This window comes from Salmo salar, chromosome ssa16, assembly GCF_905237065.1.
Source record: "Salmo salar chromosome ssa16, Ssal_v3.1, whole genome shotgun sequence".
Classification (NCBI taxonomy): Eukaryota; Metazoa; Chordata; class Actinopteri; order Salmoniformes; family Salmonidae; genus Salmo; species Salmo salar.
Genome location: NC_059457.1, coordinates 95,032,287 through 95,051,638, shown reverse-complemented (window position 1 = coordinate 95,051,638; position 19,352 = coordinate 95,032,287). Strand labels below are relative to the sequence as shown.

The 19,352-nt window shown below is 42.0% G+C and overlaps 1 pseudogene; it reads right to left on the bottom strand.

The window, feature by feature from the left end:
* Positions 1 to 753, bottom strand: part of LOC106591167 (glypican-5-like) — a 289,574-nt pseudogene extending 288,821 nt beyond the window's left edge.
* Positions 754 to 19,352: the final 18,599 nt, after the last annotated feature.

The following is a 19,352-nucleotide window of genomic DNA, read 5'->3' as shown; positions in this document are numbered from 1 at the left end:
CTGAATAAAGCACGTCTTGAGACCGTCATCCAAAGCAGTCACTTTGGCAACTCTTGATATAAAAATGGTAAAGAAACGTGCAGATATATTAAATCAGTTTATAAATGTATTTAAAAAAAACTACCGTAGGCCTACCTTCTCTCGGTCTCTCCGGCAGTGATTTCACTGGTCCAATCTGCCGCAGATGAAAAACTTTTCGCACTTCATCACAGCTAGTTGGACTTGCCGAACTGAGCCCAACACAAGCAGCAACAAGCAAACAGCAAATGAGGTGTTGTAATCCCATTTTTTAAACCCAGGTCGATGTTACACAAAATTCACTATCTAATATTTAAAAAAAGTTATAAACATTCCGCCATTCCTTCGATCACAACATCCACATTTTCAAGGTTTCCTGGATCAGCGACGATGGGAGAAAAAAAAATATGACCTGAAATGTTCTCAAAACAATAAAAAAAAAAAACGAAATCATTGAATGAAGTTACAGCAGTAGTCGTTGAAAGAGTCATGGGACTGCAGAGGAACACGACGGTGGCATGTTGAGAGCGATTTGGGCCGTGACTGGATCCGTGAAGGGGAATGAGAGGAATGGGCGGAACCATACCTGAGACAGAACCACTGGAGAACACTACAGCCAACAGTGGGGTGCAGAGCCATCTCGTGGATAAACCTTAGAGCAGCAGCCTAAAACAATTTACATTTTAGCAGACGCTCTTATCCAGAGCGACTTACAGTAGTGAATGCATACATTTTCATACATTTTCTTTTTCTCCGTAATGGTCCCCCCCCGTGGGAATCGAACCCATAACCCTGGCGTTGCAAACACCATGCTCTACCAACTGAGCCACACCTAAAACAATTAGTATTATAGTCTATTACTACAGCATGGCTAGACTGTAACAAACCGTTTGGTACAGAGTTATGGATCAGACCGTTTCTATCGAGTTCCATAGGCCAATTAAACGCCTTTTTGGGGCAATGGGTATGAGCTTTATGGCGTCCACATTACGCACAGGGGATTTCCGCTAAGAGGCAGTGGCGTCCACATTACGCACAGGGGATTTCCGCTAAGAGGCAGTGGCGTCCACATTACGCACAGGGGATTTCCGCTGAGGCAGTGGCGTCCACATTACGCACAGGTGATTTCCGCTAAGAGGCAGTGACGTCCACATTACGCACAGGTGATTTCCGCTAAGAGGCAGTGGCGTCCACATTACGCACAGGGGATTTCCGCTAAGAGGCAGTGGCGTCCACATTACGCACAGGGGATTTCCGCTAAGAGGCAGTGGCGTCCACATTACGCACAGGGGATTTCCGCTAAGAGGCAGTGGCGTCCACATTACGCACAGGGGATTTCCGCTAAGAGGCAGTGGCGTCCACATTACGCACAGGGGATTTCCGCTAAGAGGCAGTGGCGTCCACATTACGCACAGGGGATTTCCGCTAAGAGGCAGTGACGTCCACATTACGCACAGGTGATTTCCGCTAAGAGGCAGTGGCGTCCACATTACGCACAGGGGATTTCCGCTATGAGGCAGTGGCGTCCACATTACGCACAGGGGATTTCCGCTAAGAGGCAGTGGCGTCCACATTACGCGGGGGATTTCCGCTAAGAGGCAGTGACGAAGGGAACCTTAGTTTTGGATCAACACTTGATATAAAAAATACATCACTTACAAAACAGGATGTATAGAAATTACTTTATTCAACCAGGTAAGAACCATTCAGGTTAAAACGTGTTTTACTATTTTGCCAGGGCGACCTGGCAAGGCAAAACGGGAAAATAACAGCGTGTACATAAAATACTACAGTAAAATACTAAATAAACACAAAATATAAAAAGTGTCACAAGTTACAGATACAATTGAAGATTAGAAACAACTGCAGGTAAATCACTACCTCCCCCTACCTCCCCTACCTCCCCTACCTCTCCTACCTCCCCCTACCTCCACTACCTCCACTACCTCTGTGAAAGCCCTTCAGCCTCCTAGTGGAGAGAGAGGTCCACTGCACCCTAACAAATCACAGTGATCTGACTTATCTAAATCAAATCAAACTTTATTTGTCACATGCGCCGAATACAAGTGTAAAAAATAAAATAAAAATATATAAATTAAATAAAACTTAAATATACATTTTAAAAAATGTAAAAATACAACAGGTGTAGACTTTACCGTGAAATGCTTACTTACAAGCCCTTAACTCTTCTTGAACTGCATTGTTGGTTATGAAAATATTTACCAAGTAGACAAAAATAAAAAAATAATAATAAAACGTAACAATAAGAATAACGAGGCTATATACAGGGTGTACAGGTTAGTTGAGGTAATCTGTACATGGAGGTGAAGTGACTATGCATAGATAACAAACAGCGAGTAGCAGCAGTGTACAATATAAATGGGGGTTCAATGTAAATAGTCCGGTGGCCATTTTATGAAATGTTCAGCAGTCTAATGGCTTTGGGGTAGAAGCTGTTAAGGAGCCTTTTGGTCGTAGACTGGGCCCTCCGTTACCGCTTGCCGTGCTGTAGCAGAGAGAAGAACACAGTCTATAACCTGGGTGACTGTTCGTAACGGATCTGAAAGCATCGTGATACTGTGAACTTGCTGAGGCCTGCATATAAACCAGATCACCTTCCTCCAACACTGATAAAAAGCTTTCAACAAAATCCTTTCTGACTAACCTTGAAAAGCAAGATTTGTTCCTAAAAATTAGAAACCCAATTTAAAACTTTCGTTTCTTGGTCAAGTTAATGTGCTGTTTAAAAAAAAAAAAAAAAAAAATGCAGCTTTTTCATCTAAACAAAATCCCAAGATACTTACAGGTGAAAGGCTATCCATGTTCTGTCCTTATATAGTAAACACCTGCAAGTGACTCCCATCTGTTACCTTTCAGTGATGAAAATAAAATAAATTGTTTTCCTTGCATTAAGCACAAGTATCTAATTGGAAACGCTGCCTTTGAATAAAAGCCAACTCCTGTAAGTCCTGAAAAGCCTTGTCAATATTAGAGACGCCAGAACAGGGTCATCAACATACAGACAAGAGATTTGCAGTCAGTCTTCCCTAATTATTTATATTCGGCGTAAAAAAGGACCTGACCTAAAATTGAGCCCCGGGGGAACTTTTTTTAAAAAATATCTTTAGTTAAGAACAAATTCTCATTTACAAATGACGACCTAGAAGCAGTGGGTTAACTGCCTCGTCCCGGGGGCAGAACGACCGACTTTTACATTTTGCATTTTAGTCATTTAGCAGACGCCTTATCCAGAGCCGACTTACAGTAGTGAATCAATTTCATACATTTTTTTTTTTTTAATTATTATGTGCTGGCCCCCTGTGGGAATCGAACCCACAACCCTGGCGTTGCAAACACCATGCCCTACCTTTCGGTTAACTAGTCCCAACGCTCTAAACACTAGGCTGCTAACCCGTCGCCCCTTTTGTAAGCCTTCAAAAAAGTGAAGATTTCATACCCTCCTGTGCTACACACTGTCAGAAAGGTCGTTTTTTCCAAAATCGCCACATGACTCGTGTCATGGATATGTGACACAGTCCATCATAGTAGTTCCCGTTGTTAGATGGGGGGGAATCATTTTGGGAGGTAAAATATCTGAACATCCCAGCACCCCTTTAAACCAATCACATCTTGAGTAGGCTAAACATTTCAAAATCAAAGCAAAATAGGAAGAAAAAAAAAAAACCTTTGAAAAACGAGGAAGCTAATTTATATGGCAACTTTATTTGAGACAAAACCACAGCATGAAAACAATGAATCACAAACATATGGATGGGGAAGATTTAAACTCTGTAAATTAATCTACAATTTAGAAAACTACCTTGCATTCATAAAAATAAATCTAAAAAAACAAAATCATTAGACAGAAATATACAAGTGTCATTTTTTGGTAAATAAATTTCGCATGCATTCGTTTCTAACATGCGTCAAACAATTACTGTTTAGCAGGTTTAAAAGGGCAGGAGCACCATCTCCTCAATCCTAAACAGGCCGGGACAAGTGCAATACCTTCAGAGTAACAGCACTGACACCCCTCCCAGCCTGACCAGGACAGGGACTGGCTTCTATAGTTACAATCTGACCAGGACTGGCTTCTACAGTTACAACCCGACCAGACCAGGACAGGGACTGGCTTCTACAGTTACAACCCGACCAGACCAGGACAGGGACTGGCTTCTACAGTTACAACCCGACCAGGACAGGGACTGGCTTCTACAGTTACAACCCGACCAGGACAGGGACAGGCTTCTACAGTTACAGCCCGACCAGGACAGGCTTCTACAGTTACAACCCGACCAGGACAGGCTTCTACAGTTACAACCCGACCAGGACAGGCTTCTACAGTTACAACCCGACCAGGACAGGCTTCTACAGTTACAACCCGACCAGGACAGGCTTCTACAGTTACAACCCGACCAGGACAGGCTTCTACAGTTACAACCCGACCAGGACAGGCTTCTACAGTTACAACCCGACCAGGACAGGGACTGGCTTCTACAGTTACAACCCGACCAGGACAGGGACTGGCTTCTACAGTTACAACCCGACCAGGACAGGGACCGGCTTCTACAGTTACAACCCAAACCAGGACAGGGACCGGCTTCTACAGTTACAACCCAACCCGACCAGGACAGGGACTGGCTTCTACAGTTACGACCCGACCAGGACAGGGACTGGCTTCTACAGTTACAGCCCGACCTGACCAGGACAGGGACTGGCTTCTGCAGTTACGACCCGACCAGGACAGGGTCTGGCTTCTACAGTTACAGCCCGACCAGGACAGGGACCGGCTTCTACAGTTACGACCAGGACAGGGACTGGCTTCCACAGTTACGACCAGGACAGGGACTGGCTTCCACAGTTACAGCCCGACCAGGACAGGGTCTGGCTTCTACAGTTACGACCAGGACAGGGACTGGCTTCCACAGTTACGACCCAACCCGACTTCCACAGTTACGACCCAACCCGACTGCACTGACTTCCACAGTTACGACTCGACCAGGACTGGCTTCTACAGTTACGACCCGACCTGACCTGGACTAACTTCTACAGTTACAACCCAACCTGACCTGGACTAACTTCTACAGTTACAACCCAACCTGACCTGGACTAACTTCTACAGTTACAACCCAACCTGATTGGGACTTGTACAAAAATAAAAAGTTATATTAACACCAGTCAATCGTCTTTTGAGTAATTTGAAAAGTGATGCAGAACAGAGACCACTACAGAATAGTTCTAGAAAACACCATTCGATAGTCTGAGTCACTGAAAACTACCACGTAAAAACACACTTATTATTATTATTATTATTCGACCGGCACAGAAAGACTTGAATAAAACAGTTAGTTCATCTTGACTGAAGTCACTGCTCAGTTAGTTTTGCATGGATTTGCACAGCAAACTTTTCTTTAAGCGGGATGCAAAGCAGCAAAACTGACCGAGGAACAGCGATGATTCGATGTGTGGGGGTTTTGAGTTGGTTTGTTGGGTTCAGAGAGGATTCCTTCCATGTGAGGGATGGGGCGCGTTGCAACATAGACAGCAATACTGGAAGTGCTCACATTGCAGTAGATGTAGATAATATACTACCTGCACTATAAGCACTTTAACACTGCTGAAACTAAATCTAGTCAACTGTTGGTCTGATTGGAGACAGGCTGGGTACAGAGGCTGGAGGCTCAGGACAGTGGGATGGTCTGGGGGCGAGGGTGACCAGGTAGCTGGTGGCTCAGGACAGTGGGATGATCTGGGGGCGAGGGTGACCAGGTAGCTGGTGGCTCAGGACAGTGGGATGGTCTGGGGGCGAGGGTGACCAGGTAGCTGGTGGCTCAGGACAGTGGGATGATCTTTGGGGGCGAGGGTGACCAGGTAGCTGGTGGCTCAGGACAGTGGGATGGTCTGGGGGCGAGGGTGACCAGGTAGCTGGTGGCTCAGGACAGTGGGATGATCTTTGGGGCGAGGTGACCAGGTAGCTGGTGGCTCGGGACAGTGGGATGGTCTTTGGGGGCGAGGGTGACCAGGTAGGTGGAAGAACAAGCAAGCCTCCATCAGTTTTGCATAGATTTGCACAACTCATTTTACTTGTAATGCAACTATGCAAAACTAGCAGAGAACTGCAAGAAGAAGAAAACATACAGGCAGTGGTCCTGGTTGGCGGGAGGCCAGTCAGACCCCGGTTGGGCCAGTCAGACCCCGGTTGGGCCAGTCAGACCCCGGTTGGGCCAGTCAGACCCCGGTTGGGCCAGTCAGACCCCGGTTGGGCCAGTCAGACCCCGGTTGGGCCAGTCAGACCCCGGTTGGGCCAGTCAGACCCCGGTTGGGCCAGTCAGACCCCGGTTGGGCCAGTTAGACCCTGGTTGGTGGGATGCCAGTTAGACCCTTATGCCAGAAGGGGCACTTAGGGCAGTAGGTGCTCATCTATGTCACTATCTGCACTAGATGCACCTTAGCACAAAGACATCATGAAGTCAAGTCAAACCAAGTGGGGCCCGGTCCAAGCAGGGCCCGGTCCACGCGGGGCCCGGTCCACGCAGGGTTACGATTCACCCAGGGGCCTGGTCCAAGCGGGGGCCGGTCCAAGCGGGGTTACGGTTCACCCAGGGGTCCGGTCCACGTGGGGTCCGGTCCAAGCGGGGTTACGGTTCACCCAGGGGTCAGTGTCAGCGGTATTGCTAGAAGTGCCTCCACTGCAGTAGATCATCAATAACACTACCTGCACTGTAAGCACTTTGACAATACAGCGACAGACTATTCATCAGTCCTTCTGTATCTTCCATCTTCTCTTTTTACAACGATAAAACCAAAAAAAAATCTCCAAAAATAACCCTTTTCCTCAAAACAACAAAAACACACCAAGTGTTGATGGGAGAAGTCCAGGTTTCATAACTTTGGGTGGGGAGCAGCACCCTGAAATCACAAAGGAAGGTCGTTATAAAACATGTTCACTGTTTAGACAAAGTACAAAACAAACAAACAAAAAAGTATGTGTGTTATTGATAGTCGTCTCTGAAGACAACATGTGACAATATTTCCCCCAGTGCCGTCTATAGGACTCCACCATGCCTGTGTTCACCAGCTATCTGGACCACGTTTCCAGCGGCATCAATGGTCGTTCTCTTATCGGAAACACTTAACATGGGAAGTAATAAACCATCCAACAACAAACAAAAAAAATAGACGAGCTATATAACAACTCCAACAAGTGACTTATCATTTTAAGTTTCATTCAAAAATGTGTGTCTCAATCGGCTGATGATTCATAGTTGAAAAAAAATATGATTTGTGATTTATTGTGAACCATGAAGAGGAGGCCCCAGTGGAAGGGAGAGAAGGACTGCTTTCTGCGCCTGTCTGGCTGTGCACCCTTCCCCCTACAGTCTTAACATGGCGCCGCGGAGTCCGCAAAACCCCCCCCCTAGTAATATTTACTACCAAACAACTCAACCACCTGCGTTTATTCAGCAGGCTAGCTAGCTAATGCATGCATATCAACTTGTCTAGGTATGCAACAGTTTTTAATTCTCATGTAATAAAATATATATATCAGAAGTTGAGAAAGTGTGTAACTTGGCTTTCACGGAATAACGTTTCAGAGAAACAGTCTCGCTAGTTAGCGTTAGCAAGTGCTTTTTTTTTTTTTTGGGGGGGTATTTGAGCTAACATTAGCTAACTATACAAAGAAAACTAAAATATCTTACAAAACTTCTAACTTAAAACAAAAATCACACCCAACGTTACAACACTGAAACGTGTAACTACATCTAAAATACATTACAAGTTAGCTAATTTCTCAAACTAGCTAACTAACGTTAGTTCGGCTAATAAGTTGTTGCTAGCTTAACATGTTAGCCCAACAACAAAAAACAAAAACCGAGTCACACAACTTGTTACTGTATCTAACTAGGATGGCTATTTAGCCAATTTACCACAAAACCGGTACGAGTTCCCCCCTATTTATGTGTGTAATTATAGTAATTTCACCGGTTAGATAACTAACAAGCTAACTAGTTAAAACGTTGTAGAAGGCGCTACCAACCAGGCTAGGCTAACCAAGCTAGGCTAACTAAGCTAGGCTAACCAAGCTAGGCTAACTAGCCAGCTAAAACGCGCGGCCTAAAACTGCCCCATGTGCTGCTGCTTTGTTCTGGGGGGGGACACTAGCTAACTCACACACACAATACACACGAGAGAAACGTATAAATAACATTTTGATCCAATACAATTATTCCCGTTAAAACTTTAAAAACAAAACAAATACCGTATAATAGTCTTTAACTACATAAAGTTGAATAGTCCCTCCTGGTTGATAAAAGGCAGTGTAGCGAGTTAGAGAGGCAACACGCTTTTCAAATCTCCCTCATTCTCCCAACTACGGAGGAGAGAGAGAGAGAGAGCTGCCATGCGACTCTTACTACACTGTTTCCTCCCTCACTAACTTCTCGGTTTTAGGACGGTGGCAGATTCAGATCCATGCTAAAATGTACTATACAATTTTTCAAAAGCACTTTTTTCTCCTTCTCCTTAAACATGTATACTGCTTAAAAACCAGGCCATAATAAAGAGTTCCTTGTCAATAACATGCGTTTAGCAAGACACTCACCGCTGAAATCCACCATCTTCGCTCAGTTGCCTGGACTTACCGTTCAATGTGTGGAGAGGAAACCCTAGCAACTGCTTCGTTCACTTTTAACATGGGCTAGAAAAATACATCTATTTGCAAAAGTGGAGAGCACATGTGTCTACCGCTGTAAAGATGGGATATTATTAAAGGATATTATTGTAGGGGATAATGAAAGTGGCGCGAAGCCGACCTGTCGGTCCCCATGTGGGTGAATGAAGGGCGGTTCCCGCTGAACGTAAATATCTATCTACAACCACTCTAACTGTCCAATTACCATCCACTAGAGTCCCTGTGATCCCACCCTCATACACACATCTATACCATATCTAACCCTGGCTTTATATTCTACTACACTATCTAACCCTGGCTTTATATTCTACTACACTATCTAACCCTGGCTTTATATTCTACTACACTATCTAACCCTGGCTTTATATTCTATATACCATATCTAACCCTGGCTTTATATTCTACTACACTATCTTACCCTGGCTTTATATTCTACTACACTATCTAACCCTGGCTTTATATTCTACTACACTATCTAACCCTGGCTTTATATTCTACTACACTATCTAACCCTGGCTTTATATTCTACTACACTATCTAACCCTGGCTTTATATTCTACTACACTATCTAACCCTGGCTTTATATTCTACTACACTATCTAACCCTGGCTTTATATTCTACTACACTATCTAACCCTGGCTTTATATTCTACTACACTATCTAACCCTGGCTTTATATTCTATTACACTGGGCTCAACTACACTCCAAACTATTTTGGAAACAACATACTTTCGAGAGATGTAATTTGTATTTTCAAAAATACAAAAATACTTTTCTATACATATATTTTTTTTAAAGCGGTTCACATTTTACAGACGCTCTTAGCCAGAGCGACTTACAGTAATGCGTGCATACATTATTCATACTCGTCCCCCAGGGGAATTGAACCCACAACCCTGGCATTGCAAGTGCCATGCTCTACCAAGCGAGCAACACGGGACTTTCCCATTGTATTGTTATCAGAAATCGGACAGATGTTGATTGAACATGGATGGATTGTGATGGCACTATGGTGTGATAAGAGCTTCAGTTAAATTAACTAAATATACAAATGGAAATGGAAAAAAAATGAACAATTGCAAAGCATGCTGAGTATTATTCTAATGAGTTCTGCCAATAATAATAATAATACCCACTGTGCTTTTCAGTTCATTTTGGTATGTTAATTTTCAAGCTCTGAATGCTGATTGGCTGACAGCCGTGGTATGTCAGACATTAATACCACAAATATGACAAAACATTTATTTTTTTACTTCTCTAATTACGTTGGTAAGCAGTTTATAATAGCAATAAGGCACATCGGGGGGGTTTGTGGTATATGGCCAATATACCACGGCTAAGAGCTGTTCTTAGGCACGACGCATCGTGGAGTGCCTGGACACAGTCGTGGTATATTGGCCATATAAATCAAATCAAATCAAACTATATTTGTCACTCGAATACAACAAGTGTAGACCTTACCGTGAAATGCTTACTTACAAGCCCTTAACCAATAGTGCAGTTTAAGAATTAAGCACACCACCTCATTGCTTAAATATACATTTAGTTCATTTAGCAGACAATCTTGTCCAGAATGACTTGCTCAACGAGGTAGATAAACAACAACATATCACAGTCATAGCATGTGCAACGATTATGTGAAACCGTTACTGAGAATGTTGTTTTTATATATAAAGGTCATGTCAGTTATTAAGTATAAATTATTATTTACAACGACAGCCTACCCCGGCCCAAACCCGGACGACGCTGGGCCAATTGTGTGCCGCCTTATGGGACTCCCAATCACGGCCGGATGTGATACAGCCCGGAATCAAAACAGTGACTTTAGTGATGCCTTTTCCACTGAGATGCAGTGCTTTAGACTGCTGCGCCACCCGGGCTGTTTTGTTCGGGTTGGCTACTTGCAATTCCCTACCTTCTTCCCTGTGGCTCAGTTGGTAGAGCATGGTGTGTGCAACGCCAGAGTTGTGGGTTCGATTCCCACGGGGGGCCAGTACAAAAAAAATAAAAATGAAATGTATGCATTCACTACTGTAGAGCGTCTGCTAAGTTACTAAAATGTAATTCTATTTCTGTATTTTAAAATACAAAATACATGTATTTTAATTAAATAAATGACACAATTAAAAAAAAAGTATTTTATAGTTTATTTTTGATACATTGATCTTTATGGTATATTGTCCTTTTTTTGCCCATCCCTCCCTGCCCTCAACGAATTTTCCGCGCTATATGGGATCCTTGGGACGTCCCCATTGACGTTTAACTGTAAGATGATGACGAAAAGGCTTTAGTGTAGAGACGTCCCAAGGATTCTGGGATGCCTCAGTTAGACAGAAAATTACCTAACTGAGTTTATGCGGGTTTTTAAAATTTACTGTATGAAAACAATACAGGTAGATTCGGCTATATTTAAAAATGAATATCTATTCAATCGGATTGTTATGTGATTTTGTTTTAACATTGTATAAAATAGTTTCATAACAAAATAATGTGTAGCTGGAAATGGCGACATCTTGACTTGGTTTATTCCCAAACGTTGTTTTCCCCAAGCAGAACATAAGAACACAATTAAATAAATAACATAGTGGCTAAATAATTTAGGGAAAAAAAAACGTGCAAAACAATTATGATGAATTAATAAAAAGGAGTTTGAAATGTGAAAATTGTGCTGTACATTCTGGATTCGATTAAAATACAGTAAAACTATAATCCCACCAGCCTATATATACATGAGGTTGAAATATTATTATTATTTTTAATTTTTTTTATTTCACGTTTATTTAACCAGGTAGGCAAGTTGAGAACAACTTCTCATATCCGATCGCCTAATCCCAATCCCATATTTATCAATTTGCACCAGTGCACTTTGATTTGCTTAAGAGATAGAGATGTTTTAACCACACGTTCCCATCTTCTAAATCTGACACAATTATTATTTACACAATTATTATCATTATTTATTGACAGTTATTTTTTTCACCGTGGCTTCTGCATTAGCTACACTCTTCTATTGTAATGCTGCACGGATTTCACAGCTTGATTCAGTAACATATCCTATACCTATTTAAACATACATCACAATTTACCTCAGAATTTTTACATTGTGTGGTCATTTTCAAAATGATACTTAGAAATGCATAATTATAGTGTAAATCCTAGGAACACCATGTCTATTGCAAAACATTGAGGTTTTATTATTTGTGAACCGGTAGTAAACATTCTACTAGACCACCACTAGAGGGTCTCAGCAAACCGAGTAACGGAAAGAGCTTCTCCCTCTCAGACGCACTCAAATAGCATCCTAACCTTACCACAGCGACTCAAACAGCATCTCATCTTACCACATCGACTCAGACAGCATCCCAACCTTACCACAGCGACTCAAACAGCATCTCATCTTACCACATCGACTCAGACAGCATCCCAACCTTACCACAGCGACTCAAACAGCATCTCATCTTACCACATCGACTCAGACAGCATCCCAACCTTACCACATCGACTCAGACAGCATCCCAACCTTACCACATCGACTCAGACAGCATCCCAACCTTACCACATCGACTCAGACAGCATCCCAACCTTACCACATCGACTCAGACAGCATCCCAACCTTACCACAGCGACTCAAACAGCATCCCATCTTACCGCATCGTGAATGTTATTTCACAATGCCCCCCATGTTTCTCCTTCCTTTGCTAAATATGCCACAGTGAGAGTTCCCGGAGATGGAGGGAGAAGTGTGAATTATTATTCATTTAAAATGATCATCTTTATCAGACTGCTGATTATTGATTATTGATCTATAAATGATCATCTTTATCAGACTGCTGATTATTGATTATTGATCTATAAATGATCATCTTTATCAGACTGCTGATTATTGATCTATAAATGATCATCTTTACCAGACGGCTGTTATTGATTATGGATCTATAAATGATCATCTTTATCAGACTGCTGATTATTGATTATGGATCTATAAATGATCATCTTTATCAGACTGCTGATTATTGATTATTGATCTATAAATGATCATCTTTATCAGACTGCTGATTATTGATCTATAAATGATCATCTTTACCAGACGGCTGTTATTGATTATGGATCTATAAATGATCATCTTTATCAGACTGCTGATTATTGATTATGGATCTATAAATGATCATCTTTATCAGACTGCTGATTATTGATTATTGATCTATAAATGATCATCTTTACTGTTATGGATTATGTATCTATAAATGATCATCTTTACCAGACTGCTGTTATTGATTATTGATCTATAAATGATCATCTTTATCAGACTGCTGATTATTGATTATTGATCTATAAATGATCATCTTTACCAGACGGCTGTTATTGATTATTGATCTATAAATGATCATCTTTACCAGACTGCTGTTATTGATTATTGATCTATAAATGATCATCTTTACCAGACTGCTGTTATTGATTATTGATCTATAAATGATCATCTTTATCAGACTGCTGATTATTGATTATTGATCTATAAATGATCATCTTTATCAGACTGCTGATTATTGATTATTGATCTATAAATGATCATCTTTACTGTTATGGATTATGTATCTATAAATGATCATCTTTACCAGACGGCTGTTATTGATTATTGATCTATAAATGATCATCTTTACTGTTATGGATTATGTATCTATAAATGATCATCTTTATCAGACTGCTGATTATTGATTATTGATCTATAAATGATCATCTTTATCAGACTGCTGATTATTGATTATTGATCTATAAATGATCATCTTTACTGTTATGGATTATGTATCTATAAATGATCATCTTTATCAGACTGCTGATTATTGATTATTGATCTATAAATGATCATCTTTACTGTTATGGATTATGTATCTATAAATGATCATCTTTATCAGACTGCTGATTATTGATTATTGATCTATAAATGATCATCTTTACTGTTATGGATTATGTATCTATAAATGATCATCTTTATCAGACTGCTGATTATTGATTATTGATCTATAAATGATCATCTTTATCAGACTGCTGATTATTGATTATTGATCTATAAATGATCATCTTTACTGTTATGGATTATGTATCTATAAATGATCATCTTTATCAGACTGCTGATTATTGATTATTGATCTATAAATGATCATCTTTATCAGACTGCTGATTATTGATTATGGATCTATAAATGATCATCTTTACTGTTATGGATTATGTATCTATAAATGATCATCTTTACCAAACTGCTGTTATTGATTATGGATCTATAAATGATCATCTTTATCAGACTGCTGATTATTGATTATGGATCTATAAATGATCATCTTTACTGTTATGGATTATGTATCTATAAATGATCATCTTTACCAGACGGCTGTTATTGATTATTGATCTATAAATGATCATCTTTACCAGACTGCTGATTATTGATCTATAAATGATCATCTTTACCAGACTGCTGATTATTGATCTATAAATGATCATCTTTACCAGACGGCTGTTATTGATTATTGATCTATAAATGATCATCTTTACCAGACTGCTGTTATTGATTATTGATCTATAAATGATCATCTTTACCAGACGGCTGTTATTGATTATTGATCTATAAATGATCATCTTTACCAGACTGCAGATTATTGATTATTGATCTATAAATGATCATCTTTACCAGACGGCTGTTATTGATTATTGATCTATGAATAGGAACTTATTTTCCTGTAATTGAATATTCACACATTAAAAAAAAAACAGTCTCGATTACAGTATGTCTGTCACGTCCTGACCAGTAGAGGGAGTATTTGTTATTGTAGTTTGGTCAGGACGTGGCAGAGGGTATTTGTTTTATGTGGTTTGGGGTGTGTGTGTGTGTGTGTGTGTGTGTGTGTGTGTGTTGTATTTAAAGGGGGTTTGATTTGTTAGTTCCGGGTTTTGGGTTATGTTCTATGTTTGTATTTCTACGTTCTTTGTATTTCTATGTCTAGGTTTGGGTGTTGGACTCTCAATTGGAGGCAGGATGTTTTCGTTGCCTCTGATTGGGAGTCCTATATATAGGTATGTGTTTTGTAGTTTGTGGGAGATGGTTCCGTGTATAGCTTATGGCGTTACAGGACTGTTTATTCATCGGTGTGTTTCGTTTGGTGTACGTGTTTATTTTGGTTTTTCCTTATATCCTCAATAAAATAAGATGAGTAACACATGAAAGAAAAACACATTTTTTTTGTCCATTAAAATAACATTGAATTGATCATAAATACAGCGTAGACATTGTTAATGTTCTAAATGACTATTGCAACTGGAAACGGCTGATTTTTAATGGAATATCTACATAGGCGTACAGAGGCCCATTATCAGCAACCATCACTCCTGTGTTCCAATGGCACGTTGTGTTAGCTAATCCAAGTTTATCATTTTAAAAGGGCTAATTGATCATGTATTTTTATGCGTAATCTTTCTACATATTCATATGGATTGTTATGCATAATCGTTCTACATATTCATATGGATTGTTATGCATAATCGTTCTACATATTCATATGGATTGTTATGTATAATGGTTCTACATATTCATATGGATTGTTATGCATAATCGTTCTACATATTCATATGGATTGTTATGCATAATCGTTCTACATATTCATATGGATGTTTATGCATAATCGTTCTACATATTCATATGGATTGTTATGTATAATGGTTCTACATATTCATATGGATTGTTATGCATAATCGTTCTACATATTCATATGGCTTGTTATGCATAATCGCTCTACATATTCATATGGATTGTTATGCATAATCGCTCTACATATTCATATGGATTGTTATGCATAATCGTTCTACCTATTCATATGGATTTTTATGCATAATCGTTCTACAAATTCATATGGATTTTTATGCATAATCGTTTCTACATATTCATATGGATTTTTAATGCATAATCATTCTACAAATTCATATGGATTGTTATGCATAATCGATCTACAAATTCTCTGATGCTAAGCCACTCATGTTCCTGTGTTCCTAAAATGTCAGCCGCCAGTCAGGCTCCTCCCCCCGTGGGAACCGACCAGGAGACTGGGGCTCTGAGTGTTCTGCCTATAGAAACAAGACCCCCATTTGGTCCCTCAGTAAACTGGGGTCAACACCGCTCACCTCTCCTTTCTTTGAAGCATTCAGCTGTGAAACATCAGACAACACAGGAGCAAGCAGTGGCTGACTTATCATCAGGCAGTCCAGGCCTCACTCATTAATACAAATATAATTTCTCCTCTCGAGACCCCCTCATCCTCCTCTCGAGGCCCCCTCATCCTCCTCTCGAGGCCCCCTCATCCTCCTCTCGAGGCCCCCTCATCCCCCTCTCGAGGCCCCCTCATCCTCACCAGTCAAACCCTCCCTTATCCCGGACGGCGCTGAGTCAATTGTGCACCGCCTCACGGGTCTCCCGGTCGCGGCCCGGATTGCGACACATCCCGGGATCGAACCCGGATCTGTAGTGACGCCTCAAGCACTGCCATGCAGTACCTTAGACCCCCTGCGCCACTCAAGGAGGCCTGGGAACAAGTTCTTTAATGTTTTCAACAAAGCTATGATCATGGTCTGTCTACCTTGTAGGTTTTTTGTTTGCTATTGAAGAGAAAGCGAGGCAGAATGTGGATGATCCTTATCAAAAGGGAACACTATCACCAGAAACACTTGGACTGGTTGGGGGGGAAACAAAAAAAAAAAAAAACACAACAAATGTAATGATTATAGAGTCCAGACAAATGAACACGCCACACTTCCAAATCCAGTTAGCCTGTGAGGTCAGTGTAATGAGGGTATACGGCACAAACTTTCCTATGGTTGCCTATTGTAAAGTGGTTGTTCCACTGGATATCATAAGGTGAATGCACCAATTTGTAAGTCGCTCTGGATAAGAGCGTCTGCTAAATGACTTAAATGTAAATGTAAATGTTTAATAACTAACATTCTGTCCTTATTGAAAACCTCGAAACCCCCCCCCCCCCTAGTGATTCCTGTATAATCTCAGGTGGTGCTTTACCTTGACGGGCTCTGTCAGCTCGGTAATGTGGTATGATGTGGCTGAGGGAGCATGAAACGCGTTGGCGCACCGGTCCCGGTCTCCCGGCGCCCCACGGAATGATGCCTGGCGGCGCTGCCTACCACTGGAGTAGCAGGTCTCAGAGGAGGACAGAGCAGAGTCAAGGACACGTCAAAACCACTACAACACCGTCACAGTAAATATGTGCGTTTTAAACAGTGGAGGCTGGTGGAAGGAAGCTATAAGAGATTCAAATGAGTCTGATGCTGGTAGTTAAAGTGTAAAGTCACATGAGCCTGATGCTGGTAGTTAAAGTGTAAAGTCACATGAGCCTGATGCTGGTAGTTAAAGTGTAAAGTCACACGAGTCTGATGCTGGTAGTTAAAGTGTAAAGTCACATGAGCCTGATGCTGGTAGTTAAAGTGTAAAGTCACATGAGCCTGATGCTGGTAGTTAAAGTGTAAAGTCACATGAGCCTGATGCTGGTAGTTAAAGTGTAAAGTCACATGAGCCTGATGCTGGTAGTTAAAGTGTAAAGTCACATGAGCCTGATGCTGGTAGTTAAAGTGTAAAGTCACATGAGCCTGATGCTGGTAGTTAAAGTTTATTATGGATCCACATTAGTTCCTGCCAAGGCAGCAGCTACTCTTCCTGGGGTTTATTATGGATCCCCATTAGTTCCTGTCAAGGCAGCAGCTACTCTTCCTGGGGTTTATTATGGATCCCCCATTAGTTCCTACCAAGGCAGCAGCTACTCTTCCTGGGGTTTATTATGGATCCCCATTAGTTCCTGCCAAGGCAGCAGCTACTCTTCCTGGGGTTTATTATGGATCCCCATTAGTTCCTGCCAAGGCAGCAGCTACTCTTCCTGGGGTTTATTATGGATCCCCATTAGTTCCTGCCAAGGCAGCAGCTACTCTTCCTGGGGTTTATTATGGATCCCCATTAGTTCCTGCCAAGGCAGCAGCTACTCTTCCTGGGGTTAATTATGGATCCCCATTAGTTCCTGCCAAGGCAGCAGCTACTCTTCCTGGGGTTTATTATGGATCCCCATTAGTTCCTGCCAAGGCAGCAGCTACTCTTCCTGGGGTTTATTATGGATCCCCCATTAGTTCCTGTCAAGGCAGCAGCTACTCTTCCTGGGGTTTATTATGGATCCCCATTAGTTCCTGCCAAGGCAGCAGCTACTCTTCCTGGGGTTTATTATGGATCCCCATTAGTTCCTGTCAAGGCAGCGGCTACTCTTCCTGGGGTTTAAAATGGATCCCCATTAGTTCCTGCCAAGGCAGCAGCTACTCTTCCTGGGGTTTATTATGGATCCCCATTAGTTCCTGCCAAGGCAGCGGCTACTCTTCCTGGGGTTTATTATGGATCCCCATTAGTTCCTGCCAAGGCAGCAGCTACTCTTCCTGGGGTTTATTATGGATCCCCCATTAGTTCCTACCAAGGCAGCAGCTACTCTTCCTGGGGTTTATTATGGATCCCCATTAGTTCCTGCCAAGGCAGCAGCTACTCTTCCTGGGGTTTATTATGGATCCCCATTAGTTCCTGCCAAGGCAGCAGCTACTCTTCCTGGGGTTTATTATGGATCCCCATTAGTTCCTGCCAAGGCAGCAGCTACTCTTCCTGGGGTTTATTATGGATCCCCATTAGTTCCTGCCAAGGCAGCAGCTACTCTTCCTGGGGTTTATTATGGATCCCCCATTAGTTCCTGCCAAGGCAGCAGCTACTCTTCCTGGGGTTTATTATGGATCCCCATTAGTTCCTGCCAAGGCAGCAGCTACTCTTCCTGGGGTTTATTATGGATCCCCATTAGTTCCTGCCAAGGCAGCAGCTACTCTTCCTGGGGTTTATTATGGATCCCCATTAGTTCCTGCCAAGGCAGCAGCTACTCTTCCTGGGGTTTATTATGGATCCCCATTAGTTCCTGCCAAGACAGCAGCTACTCTTCCTGGGGTTTATTATGGATCCCCATTAGTTCCTGTCAAGGCAGCAGCTACTCTTCCTGGGGTTTATTATGGATCCCCATTAGTTCCTGCCAAGGCAGCGGCTACTCTTCCTGGGGTTTATTATGGATCCCCATTAGTTTCTGCCAAGGCAGCAGCTACTCTTCCTGGGGTTTATTATGGATCCCCATTAGTTCCTGCCAAGGCAGCAGCTACTCTTCCTGGGGTTTATTATGGATCCCCATTAGTTCCTGCCAAGGCAGCAGCTACTCTTCCTGGGGTTTATTATGGATCCCCATTAGTTCCTGCCAAGGCAGCAGCTACTCTTCCTGGGGTTTATTATGGATCCCCATTAGTTCCTGTCAAGGCAGCAGCTACTCTTCCTGTGGTTTATTATGGACCCCCATTAGTTCCTGCCAAGACAGCGGCTACTCTTCCTGGGGTTTATTATGGATCCCCATTAGTTCCTGTCAAGGCAGCGGCTACTCTTCCTGGGGTTTATTATGGATCCCCATTAGTTCCTGCCAAGGCAGCGGCTACTCTTCCTGGGGTTTATTATGGATCCCCATTAGTTCCTGTCAAGGCAGCAGCTACTCTTCCTGGGGTTTATTATGGATCCCCATTAGTTCCTGTCAAGGCAGC